Below are 16,519 nucleotides of genomic sequence, written 5' to 3'. Positions count from 1 at the left end.
TTATAGAGAATGGAACTCCACTAAACTACTGCTGGGTACCTCCCAGGGTAGTTTTTCTGTATTTTCAGGTTAAAGCAAGAACAAGGGTTCTTCAGGACCTCTTTTTTACAGCACTGTTAATCATAAACCAATAACTACATGATGGAAATGGACAAGAAACAGTACTAATCTTTCTATTTTCTATTTCATATTTAAGTAACTATGTAAGACAATACAGATTCCTCTGCTTACTTGAGTGAATGTTATAGAGAATGGAACTCCACTAAACTACTGCTGGGTACCTCCCAGGGTAGTTTTTCTGTATTTTCAGGTTAAAGCAAGAACAAGGGTTCTTCAGGACCTCTTTTTTACAGCACTGTTAATCATAAACCAATAACTACATGATGGAAATGGACAAGAAACAGTACTAATCTTTCTATTTTCTATTTCATATTTAAGTAACTATGTAAGACAATACAGATTCCTCTGCTTACTTGAGTGAATGTTATAGAGAATGGAACTCCACTAAACTACTGCTGGGTACCTCCCAGGGTAGTTTTTCTGTATTTTCAGGTTAAAGCAAGAACAAGGGTTCTTCAGTACCTCTTTGTTACAGCACTGTTAATCATAAACCAATAACTACATGATGGAAATGGACAAGAAACAGTTCTAATCTTTCTATTTTAAATTCCCAAAAACTGGACCCTTAACATGACGGTTTTTTCTTCCATATCTGAAAGGCTTGGCTTTTCTATAAGTCAGGATGGCCGAGCGGTCTAAGGCGCTGCGTTAAGGTCGCAGTCTCCCCTGGAGGCGTGGGTTCAAATCCCACTTCTGACAATACAACTTTTCTTAAACACACTGCAATGTCATTCCGACAGCGCTAGTGAAAAAACCCACTATGCCAAAACACGCCCCAAAATGTTAGACTCTTCAGATGACTGGCTTGGCATCCAATCTTGAAAGTTTTCTTATTTGTGTAGGATAGGATGACCGAGCAGTCTCTCGTGAAGGCGTGGATTTAAATCCCACTTTTGAATACTCATATTTAAGTAAACTATGTAAGACAATACCGATTCCTCTGCTTACTTGAGTGAATGTTATAGAGAATGGAACTCCACTAAACTACTGCTGGGTACCTCCCAGGGTAGTTTTTCTGTATTTTCAGGTTAAAGCAAGAACAAGGGTTCTTCAGGACCTCTTTTTTACAGCACTGTTAATCATAAACCAATAACTACATGATGGAAATGGACAAGAAACAGTACTAATCTTTCTATTTTCTATTTCATATTTAAGTAACTATGTAAGACAATACAGATTCCTCTGCTTACTTGAGTGAATGTTATAGAGAATGGAACTCCACTAAACTACTGCTGGGTACCTCCCAGGGTAGTTTTTCTGTATTTTCAGGTTAAAGCAAGAACAAGGGTTCTTCAGGACCTCTTTTTTACAGCACTGTTAATCATAAACCAATAACTACATGATGGAAATGGACAAGAAACAGTACTAATCTTTCTATTTTCTATTTCATATTTAAGTAACTATGTAAGACAATACAGATTCCTCTGCTTACTTGAGTGAATGTTATAGAGAATGGAACTCCACTAAACTACTGCTGGGTACCTCCCAGGGTAGTTTTTCTGTATTTTCAGGTTAAAGCAAGAACAAGGGTTCTTCAGTACCTCTTTGTTACAGCACTGTTAATCATAAACCAATAACTACATGATGGAAATGGACAAGAAACAGTTCTAATCTTTCTATTTTAAATTCCCAAAAACTGGACCCTTAACATGACGGTTTTTTCTTCCATATCTGAAAGGCTTGGCTTTTCTATAAGTCAGGATGGCCGAGCGGTCTAAGGCGCTGCGTTAAGGTCGCAGTCTCCCCTGGAGGCGTGGGTTCAAATCCCACTTCTGACAATACAACTTTTCTTAAACACACTGCAATGTCATTCCGACAGCGCTAGTGAAAAAACCCACTATGCCAAAACACGCCCCAAAATGTTAGACTCTTCAGATGACTGGCTTGGCATCCAATCTTGAAAGTTTTCTTATTTGTGTAGGATAGGATGACCGAGCAGTCTCTCGTGAAGGCGTGGATTTAAATCCCACTTTTGAATACTCATATTTAAGTAAACTATGTAAGACAATACCGATTCCTCTGCTTACTTGAGTGAATGTTATAGAGAATGGAACTCCACTAAACTACTGCTAGGTACCTCCCAGGGTAGTTTTTCTGTATTTTCAGGTTAAAGCAAGAACAAGGGTTCTTCAGGACCTCTTTTTTACAGCACTGTTAATCATAAACCAATAACTACATGATGGAAATGGACAAGAAACAGTACTAATCTTTCTATTTTAAATTCCTAAAAACTGGACCCTTAACATTACGGTTTTTTCTTCCATATCTGAAAGGCTTGGCTTTTCTATAAGTCAGGATGGCCGAGCGGTCTAAGGCGCTGCGTTAAGGTCGCAGTCTCCCCTGGAGGCGTGGGTTCAAATCCCACTTCTGACAATACAATTTTTATTAAACACACTGCAATGTCATTCCGACAGCGCTAGTGAAAAAACCCACTATGCCAAAACACGCCCCAAAATGTTAGACTCTTCAGATAACTGGCTTGGCATCCAATCTTGAAAGTTTACTTATTTGTGTAGGATAGGATGACCGAGCAGTCTCTCGTGAAGGCGTGGATTTAAATCCCACTTTTGAATATTCATATTTAAGTAAACTATGTAAGACAATACCGATTCCTCTGCTTACTTGAGTGAATGTTATAGAGAATGGAACTCCACTAAACTACTGCTGGGTACCTCCCAGGGTAGTTTTTCTGTATTTTCAGGTTAAAGCAAGAACAAGGGTTCTTCAGGACCTCTTTTTTACAGCACTGTTAATCATAAACCAATAACTACATGATGGAAATGGACAAGAAACAGTACTAATCTTTCTATTTTAAATTCCTAAAAACTGGACCCTTAACATTACGGTTTTTTCTTCCATATCTGAAAGGCTTGGCTTTTCTATAAGTCAGGATGGCCGAGCGGTCTAAGGCGCTGCGTTAAGGTCGCAGTCTCCCCTGGAGGCGTGGGTTCAAATCCCACTTCTGACAATACAATTTTTATTAAACACACTGCAATGTCATTCCGACAGCGCTAGTGAAAAAACCCACTATGCCAAAACACGCCCCAAAATGTTAGACTCTTCAGATAACTGGCTTGGCATCCAATCTTGAAAGTTTACTTATTTGTGTAGGATAGGATGACCGAGCAGTCTCTCGTGAAGGCGTGGATTTAAATCCCACTTTTGAATATTCATATTTAAGTAAACTATGTAAGACAATACCGATTCCTCTGCTTACTTGAGTGAATGTTATAGAGAATGGAACTCCACTAAACTACTGCTGGGTACCTCCCAGGGTAGTTTTTCTGTATTTTCAGGTTAAAGCAAGAACAAGGGTTCTTCAGGACCTCTTTTTTACAGCACTGTTAATCATAAACCAATAACTACATGATGGAAATGGACAAGAAACAGTACTAATCTTTCTATTTTCTATTTCATATTTAAGTAACTATGTAAGACAATACAGATTCCTCTGCTTACTTGAGTGAATGTTATAGAGAATGGAACTCCACTAAACTACTGCTGGGTACCTCCCAGGGTAGTTTTTCTGTATTTTCAGGTTAAAGCAAGAACAAGGGTTCTTCAGGACCTCTTTGTTACAGCACTGTTAATCATAAACCAATAACTACATGATGGAAATGGACAAGAAACAGTTCTAATCTTTCTATTTTAAATTCCCAAAAACTGGACCCTTAACATGACGGTTTTTTCTTCCATATCTGAAAGGCTTGGCTTTTCTATAAGTCAGGATGGCCGAGCGGTCTAAGGCGCTGCGTTAAGGTCGCAGTCTCCCCTGGAGGCGTGGGTTCAAATTCCACTTCTGACAATACAACTTTTCTTAAACACACTGCAATGTCATTCCGACAGCGCTAGTGAAAAAACCCACTATGCCAAAACACGCCCCAAAATGTTAGACTCTTCAGATGACTGGCTTGGCATCCAATCTTGAAAGTTTTCTTATTTGTGTAGGATAGGATGACCGAGCAGTCTCTCGTGAAGGCGTGGATTTAAATCCCACTTTTGAATACTCATATTTAAGTAAACTATGTAAGACAATACCGATTCCTCTGCTTACTTGAGTGAATGTTATAGAGAATGGAACTCCACTAAACTACTGCTGGGTACCTCCCAGGGTAGTTTTTCTGTATTTTCAGGTTAAAGCAAGAACAAGGGTTCTTCAGGACCTCTTTTTTACAGCACTGTTAATCATAAACCAATAACTACATGATGGAAATGGACAAGAAACAGTACTAATCTTTCTATTTTCTATTTCATATTTAAGTAACTATGTAAGACAATACAGATTCCTCTGCTTACTTGAGTGAATGTTATAGAGAATGGAACTCCACTAAACTACTGCTGGGTACCTCCCAGGGTAGTTTTTCTGTATTTTCAGGTTAAAGCAAGAACAAGGGTTCTTCAGGACCTCTTTGTTACAGCACTGTTAATCATAAACCAATAACTACATGATGGAAATGGACAAGAAACAGTTCTAATCTTTCTATTTTAAATTCCCAAAAACTGGACCCTTAACATGACGGTTTTTTCTTCCATATCTGAAAGGCTTGCCTTTTCTATAAGTCAGGATGGCCGAGCGGTCTAAGGCGCTGCGTTAAGGTCGCAGTCTCCCCTGGAGGCGTGGGTTCAAATCCCACTTCTGACAATACAACTTTTCTTAAACACACTGCAATGTCATTCCGACAGCGCTAGTGAAAAAACCCACTATGCCAAAACACGCCCCAAAATGTTAGACTCTTCAGATGACTGGCTTGGCATCCAATCTTGAAAGTTTTCTTATTTGTGTAGGATAGGATGACCGAGCAGTCTCTCGTGAAGGCGTGGATTTAAATCCCACTTTTGAATACTCATATTTAAGTAAACTATGTAAGACAATACCGATTCCTCTGCTTACTTGAGTGAATGTTATAGAGAATGGAACTCCACTAAACTACTGCTGGGTACCTCCCAGGGTAGTTTTTCTGTATTTTCAGGTTAAAGCAAGAACAAGGGTTCTTCAGGACCTCTTTTTTACAGCACTGTTAATCATAAACCAATAACTACATGATGGAAATGGACAAGAAACAGTACTAATCTTTCTATTTTCTATTTCATATTTAAGTAACTATGTAAGACAATACAGATTCCTCTGCTTACTTGAGTGAATGTTATAGAGAATGGAACTCCACTAAACTACTGCTGGGTACCTCCCAGGGTAGTTTTTCTGTATTTTCAGGTTAAAGCAAGAACAAGGGTTCTTCAGTACCTCTTTGTTACAGCACTGTTAATCATAAACCAATAACTACATGATGGAAATGGACAAGAAACAGTTCTAATCTTTCTATTTTAAATTCCCAAAAACTGGACCCTTAACATGACGGTTTTTTCTTCCATATCTGAAAGGCTTGGCTTTTCTATAAGTCAGGATGGCCGAGCGGTCTAAGGCGCTGCGTTAAGGTCGCAGTCTCCCCTGGAGGCGTGGGTTCAAATCCCACTTCTGACAATACAACTTTTCTTAAACACACTGCAATGTCATTCCGACAGCGCTAGTGAAAAAACCCACTATGCCAAAACACGCCCCAAAATGTTAGACTCTTCAGATGACTGGCTTGGCATCCAATCTTGAAAGTTTTCTTATTTGTGTAGGATAGGATGACCGAGCAGTCTCTCGTGAAGGCGTGGATTTAAATCCCACTTTTGAATACTCATATTTAAGTAAACTATGTAAGACAATACCGATTCCTCTGCTTACTTGAGTGAATGTTATAGAGAATGGAACTCCACTAAACTACTGCTGGGTACCTCCCAGGGTAGTTTTTCTGTATTTTCAGGTTAAAGCAAGAACAAGGGTTCTTCAGGACCTCTTTTTTACAGCACTGTTAATCATAAACCAATAACTACATGATGGAAATGGACAAGAAACAGTACTAATCTTTCTATTTTCTATTTCATATTTAAGTAACTATGTAAGACAATACAGATTCCTCTGCTTACTTGAGTGAATGTTATAGAGAATGGAACTCCACTAAACTACTGCTGGGTACCTCCCAGGGTAGTTTTTCTGTATTTTCAGGTTAAAGCAAGAACAAGGGTTCTTCAGTACCTCTTTGTTACAGCACTGTTAATCATAAACCAATAACTACATGATGGAAATGGACAAGAAACAGTTCTAATCTTTCTATTTTAAATTCCCAAAAACTGGACCCTTAACATGACGGTTTTTTCTTCCATATCTGAAAGGCTTGGCTTTTCTATAAGTCAGGATGGCCGAGCGGTCTAAGGCGCTGTGTTAAGGTCGCAGTCTCCCCTGGAGGCGTGGGTTCAAATCCCACTTCTGACAATACAACTTTTCTTAAACACACTGCAATGTCATTCCGACAGCGCTAGTGAAAAAACCCACTATGCCAAAACACGCCCCAAAATGTTAGACTCTTCAGATGACTGGCTTGGCATCCAATCTTGAAAGTTTTCTTATTTGTGTAGGATAGGATGACCGAGCAGTCTCTCGTGAAGGCGTGGATTTAAATCCCACTTTTGAATACTCATATTTAAGTAAACTATGTAAGACAATACCGATTCCTCTGCTTACTTGAGTGAATGTTATAGAGAATGGAACTCCACTAAACTACTGCTGGGTACCTCCCAGGGTAGTTTTTCTGTATTTTCAGGTTAAAGCAAGAACAAGGGTTCTTCAGTACCTCTTTGTTACAGCACTGTTAATCATAAACCAATAACTACATGATGGAAATAGACAAGAAACAGTTCTAATCTTTCTATTTTAAATTCCCAAGAACTGGACCCTTAACATGACGGTTTTTTCTTCCATATCTGAAAGGCTTGGCTTTTCTATAAGTCAGGATGGCCGAGCGGTCTAAGGCGCTGCGTTAAGGTCGCAGTCTCCCCTGGAGGCGTGGGTTCAAATCCCACTTCTGACAATACAACTTTTCTTAAACACACTGCAATGTCATTCCGACAGCGCTAGTGAAAAAACCCACTATGCCAAAACACGCCCCAAAATGTTAGACTCTTCAGATGACTGGCTTGGCATCCAATCTTGAAAGTTTTCTTATTTGTGTAGGATAGGATGACCGAGCAGTCTCTCGTGAAGGCGTGGATTTAAATCCCACTTTTGAATACTCATATTTAAGTAAACTATGTAAGACAATACCGATTCCTCTGCTTACTTGAGTGAATGTTATAGAGAATGGAACTCCACTAAACTACTGCTGGGTACCTCCCAGGGTAGTTTTTCTGTATTTTCAGGTTAAAGCAAGAACAAGGGTTCTTCAGGACCTCTTTTTTACAGCACTGTTAATCATAAACCAATAACTACATGATGGAAATGGACAAGAAACAGTACTAATCTTTCTATTTTCTATTTCATATTTAAGTAACTATGTAAGACAATACAGATTCCTCTGCTTACTTGAGTGAATGTTATAGAGAATGGAACTCCACTAAACTACTGCTGGGTACCTCCCAGGGTAGTTTTTCTGTATTTTCAGGTTAAAGCAAGAACAAGGGTTCTTCAGTACCTCTTTGTTACAGCACTGTTATAGAGAATGGAACTCCACTAAACTACTGCTGGGTACCTCCCAGGGTAGTTTTTCTGTATTTTCAGGTTAAAGCAAGAACAAGGGTTCTTCAGTACCTCTTTGTTACAGCACTGTTAATCATAAACCAATAACTACATGATGGAAATGGACAAGAAACAGTTCTAATCTTTCTATTTTAAATTCCCAAAAACTGGACCCTTAACATGACGGTTTTTTCTTCCATATCTGAAAGGCTTGGCTTTTCTATAAGTCAGGATGGCCGAGCGGTCTAAGGCGCTGCGTTAAGGTCGCAGTCTCCCCTGGAGGCGTGGGTTCAAATCCCACTTCTGACAAAACAACTTTTCTTAAACACACTGCAATGTCATTCCGACAGCGCTAGTGAAAAAACCCACTATGCCAAAACACGCCCCAAAATGTTAGACTCTTCAGATGACTGGCTTGGCATCCAATCTTGAAAGTTTTCTTATTTGTGTAGGATAGGATGACCGAGCAGTCTCTCGTGAAGGCGTGGATTTAAATCCCACTTTTGAATACTCATATTTAAGTAAACTATGTAAGACAATACCGATTCCTCTGCTTACTTGAGTGAATGTTATAGAGAATGGAACTCCACTAAACTACTGCTGGGTACCTCCCAGGGTAGTTTTTCTGTATTTTCAGGTTAAAGCAAGAACAAGGGTTCTTCAGGACCTCTTTTTTACAGCACTGTTAATCATAAACCAATAACTACATGATGGAAATGGACAAGAAACAGTACTAATCTTTCTATTTTCTATTTCATATTTAAGTAACTATGTAAGACAATACAGATTCCTCTGCTTACTTGAGTGAATGTTATAGAGAATGGAACTCCACTAAACTACTGCTGGGTACCTCCCAGGGTAGTTTTTCTGTATTTTCAGGTTAAAGCAAGAACAAGGGTTCTTCAGTACCTCTTTGTTACAGCACTGTTAATCATAAACCAATAACTACATGATGGAAATGGACAAGAAACAGTTCTAATCTTTCTATTTTAAATTCCCAAAAACTGGACCCTTAACATGACGGTTTTTTCTTCCATATCTGAAAGGCTTGGCTTTTCTATAAGTCAGGATGGCCGAGCGGTCTAAGGCGCTGCGTTAAGGTCGCAGTCTCCCCTGGAGGCGTGGGCTCAAATCCCACTTCTGACAAAACAACTTTTCTTAAACACACTGCAATGTCATTCCAACAGCGCTAGTGAAAAAACCCACTATGCCAAAACACGCCCCAAAATGTTAGACTCTTCAGATGACTGGCTTGGCATCCAATCTTGAAAGTTTTCTTATTTGTGTAGGATAGGATGACCGAGCAGTCTCTCGTGAAGGCGTGGATTTAAATCCCACTTTTGAATACTCATATTTAAGTAAACTATGTAAGACAATACCGATTCCTCTGCTTACTTGAGTGAATGTTATAGAGAATGGAACTCCACTAAACTACTGCTGGGTACCTCCCAGGGTAGTTTTTCTGTATTTTCAGGTTAAAGCAAGAACAAGGGTTCTTCAGTACCTCTTTGTTACAGCACTGTTAATCATAAACCAATAACTACATGATGGAAATAGACAAGAAACAGTTCTAATCTTTCTATTTTAAATTCCCAAGAACTGGACCCTTAACATGACGGTTTTTTCTTCCATATCTGAAAGGCTTGGCTTTTCTATAAGTCAGGATGGCCGAGCGGTCTAAGGCGCTGCGTTAAGGTCGCAGTCTCCCCTGGAGGCGTGGGTTCAAATCCCACTTCTGACAATACAACTTTTCTTAAACACACTGCAATGTCATTCCGACAGCGCTAGTGAAAAAACCCACTATGCCAAAACACGCCCCAAAATGTTAGACTCTTCAGATGACTGGCTTGGCATCCAATCTTGAAAGTTTTCTTATTTGTGTAGGATAGGATGACCGAGCAGTCTCTCGTGAAGGCGTGGATTTAAATCCCACTTTTGAATACTCATATTTAAGTAAACTATGTAAGACAATACCGATTCCTCTGCTTACTTGAGTGAATGTTATAGAGAATGGAACTCCACTAAACTACTGCTGGGTACCTCCCAGGGTAGTTTTTCTGTATTTTCAGGTTAAAGCAAGAACAAGGGTTCTTCAGGACCTCTTTTTTACAGCACTGTTAATCATAAACCAATAACTACATGATGGAAATGGACAAGAAACAGTACTAATCTTTCTATTTTAAATTCCTAAAAACTGGACCCTTAACATTACGGTTTTTTCTTCCATATCTGAAAGGCTTGGCTTTTCTATAAGTCAGGATGGCCGAGCGGTCTAAGGCGCTGCGTTAAGGTCGCAGTCTCCCTTGGAGGCGTGGGTTCAAATCCCACTTCTGACAATACAATTTTTATTAAACACACTGCAATGTCATTCCGACAGCGCTAGTGAAAAAACCCACTATGCCAAAACACGCCCCAAAATGTTAGACTCTTCAGATAACTGGCTTGGCATCCAATCTTGAAAGTTTACTTATTTGTGTAGGATAGGATGACCGAGCAGTCTCTCGTGAAGGCGTGGATTTAAATCCCACTTTTGAATATTCATATTTAAGTAAACTATGTAAGACAATACCGATTCCTCTGCTTACTTGAGTGAATGTTATAGAGAATGGAACTCCACTAAACTACTGCTGGGTACCTCCCAGGGTAGTTTTTCTGTATTTTCAGGTTAAAGCAAGAACAAGGGTTCTTCAGGACCTCTTTTTTACAGCACTGTTAATCATAAACCAATAACTACATGATGGAAATGGACAAGAAACAGTACTAATCTTTCTATTTTCTATTTCATATTTAAGTAACTATGTAAGACAATACAGATTCCTCTGCTTACTTGAGTGAATGTTATAGAGAATGGAACTCCACTAAACTACTGCTGGGTACCTCCCAGGGTAGTTTTTCTGTATTTTCAGGTTAAAGCAAGAACAAGGGTTCTTCAGGACCTCTTTGTTACAGCACTGTTAATCATAAACCAATAACTACATGATGGAAATGGACAAGAAACAGTTCTAATCTTTCTATTTTAAATTCCCAAAAACTGGACCCTTAACATGACGGTTTTTTCTTCCATATCTGAAAGGCTTGGCTTTTCTATAAGTCAGGATGGCCGAGCGGTCTAAGGCGCTGCGTTAAGGTCGCAGTCTCCCCTGGAGGCGTGGGTTCAAATTCCACTTCTGACAATACAACTTTTCTTAAACACACTGCAATGTCATTCCGACAGCGCTAGTGAAAAAACCCACTATGCCAAAACACGCCCCAAAATGTTAGACTCTTCAGATGACTGGCTTGGCATCCAATCTTGAAAGTTTTCTTATTTGTGTAGGATAGGATGACCGAGCAGTCTCTCGTGAAGGCGTGGATTTAAATCCCACTTTTGAATACTCATATTTAAGTAAACTATGTAAGACAATACCGATTCCTCTGCTTACTTGAGTGAATGTTATAGAGAATGGAACTCCACTAAACTACTGCTGGGTACCTCCCAGGGTAGTTTTTCTGTATTTTCAGGTTAAAGCAAGAACAAGGGTTCTTCAGGACCTCTTTTTTACAGCACTGTTAATCATAAACCAATAACTACATGATGGAAATGGACAAGAAACAGTACTAATCTTTCTATTTTCTATTTCATATTTAAGTAACTATGTAAGACAATACAGATTCCTCTGCTTACTTGAGTGAATGTTATAGAGAATGGAACTCCACTAAACTACTGCTGGGTACCTCCCAGGGTAGTTTTTCTGTATTTTCAGGTTAAAGCAAGAACAAGGGTTCTTCAGGACCTCTTTGTTACAGCACTGTTAATCATAAACCAATAACTACATGATGGAAATGGACAAGAAACAGTTCTAATCTTTCTATTTTAAATTCCCAAAAACTGGACCCTTAACATGACGGTTTTTTCTTCCATATCTGAAAGGCTTGGCTTTTCTATAAGTCAGGATGGCCGAGCGGTCTAAGGCGCTGCGTTAAGGTCGCAGTCTCCCCTGGAGGCGTGAGTTCAAATCCCACTTCTGACAATACAACTTTTATTAAACACACTGCAATGTCATTCCGACAGCGCTAGTGAAAAAACCCACTATGCCAAAACACGCCCCAAAATGTTAGACTCTTCAGATGACTGGCTTGGCATCCAATCTTGAAAGTTTTCTTATTTGTGTAGGATAGGATGACCGAGCAGTCTCTCGTGAAGGCGTGGATTTAAATCCCACTTTTGAATACTCATATTTAAGTAAACTATGTAAGACAATACCGATTCCTCTGCTTACTTGAGTGAATGTTATAGAGAATGGAACTCCACTAAACTACTGCTGGGTACCTCCCAGGGTAGTTTTTCTGTATTTTCAGGTTAAAGCAAGAACAAGGGTTCTTCAGTACCTCTTTGTTACAGCACTGTTAATCATAAACCAATAACTACATGATGGAAATAGACAAGAAACAGTTCTAATCTTTCTATTTTAAATTCCCAAGAACTGGACCCTTAACATGACGGTTTTTTCTTCCATATCTGAAAGGCTTGGCTTTTCTATAAGTCAGGATGGCCGAGCGGTCTAAGGCGCTGCGTTAAGGTCGCAGTCTCCCCTGGAGGCGTGGGTTCAAATCCCACTTCTGACAATACAACTTTTCTTAAACACACTGCAATGTCATTCCGACAGCGCTAGTGAAAAAACCCACTATGCCAAAACACGCCCCAAAATGTTAGACTCTTCAGATGACTGGCTTGGCATCCAATCTTGAAAGTTTTCTTATTTGTGTAGGATAGGATGACCGAGCAGTCTCTCGTGAAGGCGTGGATTTAAATCCCACTTTTGAATACTCATATTTAAGTAAACTATGTAAGACAATACCGATTCCTCTGCTTACTTGAGTGAATGTTATAGAGAATGGAACTCCACTAAACTACTGCTGGGTACCTCCCAGGGTAGTTTTTCTGTATTTTCAGGTTAAAGCAAGAACAAGGGTTCATCAGGACCTCTTTTTTACAGCACTGTTAATCATAAACCAATAACTACATGATGGAAATGGACAAGAAACAGTACTAATCTTTCTATTTTAAATTCCTAAAAACTGGACCCTTAACATTACGGTTTTTTCTTCCATATCTGAAAGGCTTGGCTTTTCTATAAGTCAGGATGGCCGAGCGGTCTAAGGCGCTGCGTTAAGGTCGCAGTCTCCCTTGGAGGCGTGGGTTCAAATCCCACTTCTGACAATACAATTTTTATTAAACACACTGCAATGTCATTCCGACAGCGCTAGTGAAAAAACCCACTATGCCAAAACACGCCCCAAAATGTTAGACTCTTCAGATAACTGGCTTGGCATCCAATCTTGAAAGTTTACTTATTTGTGTAGGATAGGATGACCGAGCAGTCTCTCGTGAAGGCGTGGATTTAAATCCCACTTTTGAATATTCATATTTAAGTAAACTATGTAAGACAATACCGATTCCTCTGCTTACTTGAGTGAATGTTATAGAGAATGGAACTCCACTAAACTACTGCTGGGTACCTCCCAGGGTAGTTTTTCTGTATTTTCAGGTTAAAGCAAGAACAAGGGTTCTTCAGGACCTCTTTTTTACAGCACTGTTAATCATAAACCAATAACTACATGATGGAAATGGACAAGAAACAGTACTAATCTTTCTATTTTCTATTTCATATTTAAGTAACTATGTAAGACAATACAGATTCCTCTGCTTACTTGAGTGAATGTTATAGAGAATGGAACTCCACTAAACTACTGCTGGGTACCTCCCAGGGTAGTTTTTCTGTATTTTCAGGTTAAAGCAAGAACAAGGGTTCTTCAGGACCTCTTTGTTACAGCACTGTTAATCATAAACCAATAACTACATGATGGAAATGGACAAGAAACAGTTCTAATCTTTCTATTTTAAATTCCCAAAAACTGGACCCTTAACATGACGGTTTTTTCTTCCATATCTGAAAGGCTTGGCTTTTCTATAAGTCAGGATGGCCGAGCGGTCTAAGGCGCTGCGTTAAGGTCGCAGTCTCCCCTGGAGGCGTGGGTTCAAATCCCACTTCTGACAATACAACTTTTCTTAAACACACTGCAATGTCATTTCCGACAGCGCTAGTGAAAAAACCCACTATGCCAAAACACGCCCCAAAATGTTAGACTCTTCAGATGACTGGCTTGGCATCCAATCTTGAAAGTTTTCTTATTTGTGTAGGATAGTATGACCGAGCAGTCTCTCGTGAAGGCGTGGATTTAAATCCCACTTTTGAATACTCATATTTAAAGGCATGGTGTTGCCCTAAAAACATGTTTTTTTTTAAAAAATTAAACATTTAGTGTGTGGGTGATTAAACATTGTTCAAATTTTTTTTTTTTTTTTGCACGAGTCCAGGAAATATTATAAATTATTTCTAATTTATAATACTACCCATTTTTGGTCACTAGATGGAGCTGTTCCCAATGTTGCAGCATTGCAACATTGGGTTAAAAGCCCTCGCTCTAGTGAGCTCTCAGCATCCCCCCCTCCTTTATCCTGGCTAGTGCCGGGATAAACGAGGGGTTTGAAAGGTTTAACCTCCTACACTGTGTGTCGCCATTTTTTGAGGTAACCCACAGTGTAGTAGGTTTACATACAGTAGTAAACACACACAAACACTAACATACATTGAAATGTCTTACCTGCTCCTGCCGCCGCGGCTCCCTCGGGCCCGTCCGCTCCCTTTGCTGCCGCTGTTCCATGTGCACAAGTCTGGAAGCCGCGACCGGAAGTAGTAATATTACAGTCCGGCCGCGACTTCCGGTCCACAGGAAAATGGCGCCGGACGGCGCCAATTTCGAATAGGACTGTGTGGGAGCGGCGCATGCGCAGTTCCCACACAGACGCCGTACACGGACGTGAATGGGACGGGAGCCGTTCACAGTCCCTATGGGACTGTGGCTGCCGTACTCCATGTCTGTGTGTGTCGTTAATCGACACACACAGAAATGGAACAAAAAATGGCAGCCCCCATAGGGAAGAAAAAGTGTAAAAATAAGAAATAGTAAAACACAAACACACAAATGAATATAAACGTTTTTATTACAGCACTAACATCTTTAACATATAAAAAAATTATTTGCCATGACACTGTTCCTTTAAGTAAACTATGTAAGACAATACCGATTCCTCTGCTTACTTGAGTGAATGTTATAGAGAATGGAACTCCACTAAACTACTGCTGGGTACCTCCCAGGGTAGTTTTTCTGTATTTTCAGGTTAAAGCAAGAACAAGGGTTCTTCAGGACCTCTTTTTTACAGCACTGTTAATCATAAACCAATAACTACATGATGGAAATGGACAAGAAACAGTACTAATCTTTCTATTTTCTATTTCATATTTAAGTAACTATGTAAGACAATACAGATTCCTCTGCTTACTTGAGTGAATGTTATAGAGAATGGAACTCCACTAAACTACTGCTGGGTACCTCCCAGGGTAGTTTTTCTGTATTTTCAGGTTAAAGCAAGAACAAGGGTTCTTCAGGACCTCTTTGTTACAGCACTGTTAATCATAAACCAATAACTACATGATGGAAATGGACAAGAAACAGTTCTAATCTTTCTATTTTAAATTCCCAAAAACTGGACCCTTAACATGACGGTTTTTTCTTCCATATCTGAAAGGCTTGGCTTTTCTATAAGTCAGGATGGCCGAGCGGTCTAAGGCGCTGCGTTAAGGTCGCAGTCTCCCCTGGAGGCGTGGGTTCAAATTCCACTTCTGACAATACAACTTTTCTTAAACACACTGCAATGTCATTCCGACAGCGCTAGTGAAAAAACCCACTATGCCAAAACACGCCCCAAAATGTTAGACTCTTCAGATGACTGGCTTGGCATCCAATCTTGAAAGTTTTCTTATTTGTGTAGGATAGGATGACCGAGCAGTCTCTCGTGAAGGCGTGGATTTAAATCCCACTTTTGAATACTCATATTTAAGTAAACTATGTAAGACAATACCGATTCCTCTGCTTACTTGAGTGAATGTTATAGAGAATGGAACTCCACTAAACTACTGCTGGGTACCTCCCAGGGTAGTTTTTCTGTATTGTCAGGTTAAAGCAAGAACAAGGGTTCTTCAGGACCTCTTTTTTACAGCACTGTTAATCATAAACCAATAACTACATGATGGAAATGGACAAGAAACAGTACTAATCTTTCTATTTTCTATTTCATATTTAAGTAACTATGTAAGACAATACAGATTCCTCTGCTTACTTGAGTGAATGTTATAGAGAATGGAACTCCACTAAACTACTGCTGGGTACCTCCCAGGGTAGTTTTTCTGTATTTTCAGGTTAAAGCAAGAACAAGGGTTCTTCAGGACCTCTTTGTTACAGCACTGTTAATCATAAACCAATAACTACATGATGGAAATGGACAAGAAACAGTTCTAATCTTTCTATTTTAAATTCCCAAAAACTGGACCCTTAACATGACGGTTTTTTCTTCCATATCTGAAAGGCTTGGCTTTTCTATAAGTCAGGATGGCCGAGCGGTCTAAGGCGCTGCGTTAAGGTCGCAGTCTCCCCTGGAGGCGTGGGTTCAAATCCCACTTCTGACAATACAACTTTTCTTAAACACACTGCAATGTCATTCCGACAGCGCTAGTGAAAAAACCCACTATGCCAAAACACGCCCCAAAATGTTAGACTCTTCAGATGACTGGCTTGGCATCCAATCTTGAAAGTTTTCTTATTTGTGTAGGATAGGATGACCGAGCAGTCTCTCGTGAAGGCGTGGATTTAAATCCCACTTTTGAATACTCATATTTAAGTAAACTATGTAAGACAATACCGATTCCTCTGCTTACTTGAGTGAATGTTATAGAGAATGGAACT

The 16,519-nt window shown here is 39.6% G+C and overlaps 19 non-coding genes across 19 annotated transcripts; all 19 read left to right on the top strand.

Annotated features, from left to right (window-relative positions):
• Window positions 1–736: 736 nt before the first annotated feature.
• TRNAL-AAG (transfer RNA leucine (anticodon AAG)) lies at window positions 737–819 on the top strand. The gene has a single exon. It is a non-coding gene; the product is annotated as a tRNA-Leu (tRNA).
• A 996-nt stretch (window positions 820–1,815) lies between these two features.
• TRNAL-AAG (transfer RNA leucine (anticodon AAG)) lies at window positions 1,816–1,898 on the top strand. The gene has a single exon. It is a non-coding gene; the product is annotated as a tRNA-Leu (tRNA).
• Window positions 1,899–2,410: 512 nt separating this feature from the next.
• On the top strand, window positions 2,411–2,493 carry TRNAL-AAG (transfer RNA leucine (anticodon AAG)). Its single transcript has one exon. It is a non-coding gene; the product is annotated as a tRNA-Leu (tRNA).
• Window positions 2,494–3,005: 512 nt separating this feature from the next.
• Window positions 3,006–3,088, top strand: TRNAL-AAG (transfer RNA leucine (anticodon AAG)). Its single transcript has one exon. It is a non-coding gene; the product is annotated as a tRNA-Leu (tRNA).
• A 754-nt stretch (window positions 3,089–3,842) lies between these two features.
• On the top strand, window positions 3,843–3,925 carry TRNAL-AAG (transfer RNA leucine (anticodon AAG)). Its single transcript has one exon. It is a non-coding gene; the product is annotated as a tRNA-Leu (tRNA).
• Window positions 3,926–4,679: 754 nt separating this feature from the next.
• Window positions 4,680–4,762, top strand: TRNAL-AAG (transfer RNA leucine (anticodon AAG)). Its single transcript has one exon. It is a non-coding gene; the product is annotated as a tRNA-Leu (tRNA).
• Window positions 4,763–5,516: 754 nt separating this feature from the next.
• Window positions 5,517–5,599, top strand: TRNAL-AAG (transfer RNA leucine (anticodon AAG)). The gene has a single exon. It is a non-coding gene; the product is annotated as a tRNA-Leu (tRNA).
• Window positions 5,600–6,353: 754 nt separating this feature from the next.
• Window positions 6,354–6,436, top strand: TRNAL-AAG (transfer RNA leucine (anticodon AAG)). The gene has a single exon. It is a non-coding gene; the product is annotated as a tRNA-Leu (tRNA).
• A 512-nt stretch (window positions 6,437–6,948) lies between these two features.
• TRNAL-AAG (transfer RNA leucine (anticodon AAG)) lies at window positions 6,949–7,031 on the top strand. Its single transcript has one exon. It is a non-coding gene; the product is annotated as a tRNA-Leu (tRNA).
• An 870-nt stretch (window positions 7,032–7,901) lies between these two features.
• On the top strand, window positions 7,902–7,984 carry TRNAL-AAG (transfer RNA leucine (anticodon AAG)). Its single transcript has one exon. It is a non-coding gene; the product is annotated as a tRNA-Leu (tRNA).
• Window positions 7,985–9,333: 1,349 nt separating this feature from the next.
• Window positions 9,334–9,416, top strand: TRNAL-AAG (transfer RNA leucine (anticodon AAG)). Its single transcript has one exon. It is a non-coding gene; the product is annotated as a tRNA-Leu (tRNA).
• A 512-nt stretch (window positions 9,417–9,928) lies between these two features.
• TRNAL-AAG (transfer RNA leucine (anticodon AAG)) lies at window positions 9,929–10,011 on the top strand. Its single transcript has one exon. It is a non-coding gene; the product is annotated as a tRNA-Leu (tRNA).
• Window positions 10,012–10,765: 754 nt separating this feature from the next.
• On the top strand, window positions 10,766–10,848 carry TRNAL-AAG (transfer RNA leucine (anticodon AAG)). Its single transcript has one exon. It is a non-coding gene; the product is annotated as a tRNA-Leu (tRNA).
• Window positions 10,849–11,602: 754 nt separating this feature from the next.
• Window positions 11,603–11,685, top strand: TRNAL-AAG (transfer RNA leucine (anticodon AAG)). Its single transcript has one exon. It is a non-coding gene; the product is annotated as a tRNA-Leu (tRNA).
• A 512-nt stretch (window positions 11,686–12,197) lies between these two features.
• On the top strand, window positions 12,198–12,280 carry TRNAL-AAG (transfer RNA leucine (anticodon AAG)). The gene has a single exon. It is a non-coding gene; the product is annotated as a tRNA-Leu (tRNA).
• A 512-nt stretch (window positions 12,281–12,792) lies between these two features.
• TRNAL-AAG (transfer RNA leucine (anticodon AAG)) lies at window positions 12,793–12,875 on the top strand. The gene has a single exon. It is a non-coding gene; the product is annotated as a tRNA-Leu (tRNA).
• Window positions 12,876–13,629: 754 nt separating this feature from the next.
• TRNAL-AAG (transfer RNA leucine (anticodon AAG)) lies at window positions 13,630–13,712 on the top strand. The gene has a single exon. It is a non-coding gene; the product is annotated as a tRNA-Leu (tRNA).
• A 1,610-nt stretch (window positions 13,713–15,322) lies between these two features.
• On the top strand, window positions 15,323–15,405 carry TRNAL-AAG (transfer RNA leucine (anticodon AAG)). Its single transcript has one exon. It is a non-coding gene; the product is annotated as a tRNA-Leu (tRNA).
• A 754-nt stretch (window positions 15,406–16,159) lies between these two features.
• TRNAL-AAG (transfer RNA leucine (anticodon AAG)) lies at window positions 16,160–16,242 on the top strand. Its single transcript has one exon. It is a non-coding gene; the product is annotated as a tRNA-Leu (tRNA).
• The last annotated feature ends 277 nt before the right edge of the window (window positions 16,243–16,519 follow it).

This window comes from Rhinoderma darwinii, chromosome 3 (genome assembly GCF_050947455.1).
Source record: "Rhinoderma darwinii isolate aRhiDar2 chromosome 3, aRhiDar2.hap1, whole genome shotgun sequence".
In the NCBI taxonomy this organism is placed as follows: domain Eukaryota; kingdom Metazoa; phylum Chordata; class Amphibia; order Anura; family Rhinodermatidae; genus Rhinoderma; species Rhinoderma darwinii.
This window is presented reverse-complemented; position numbering and strand designations above follow the sequence as displayed.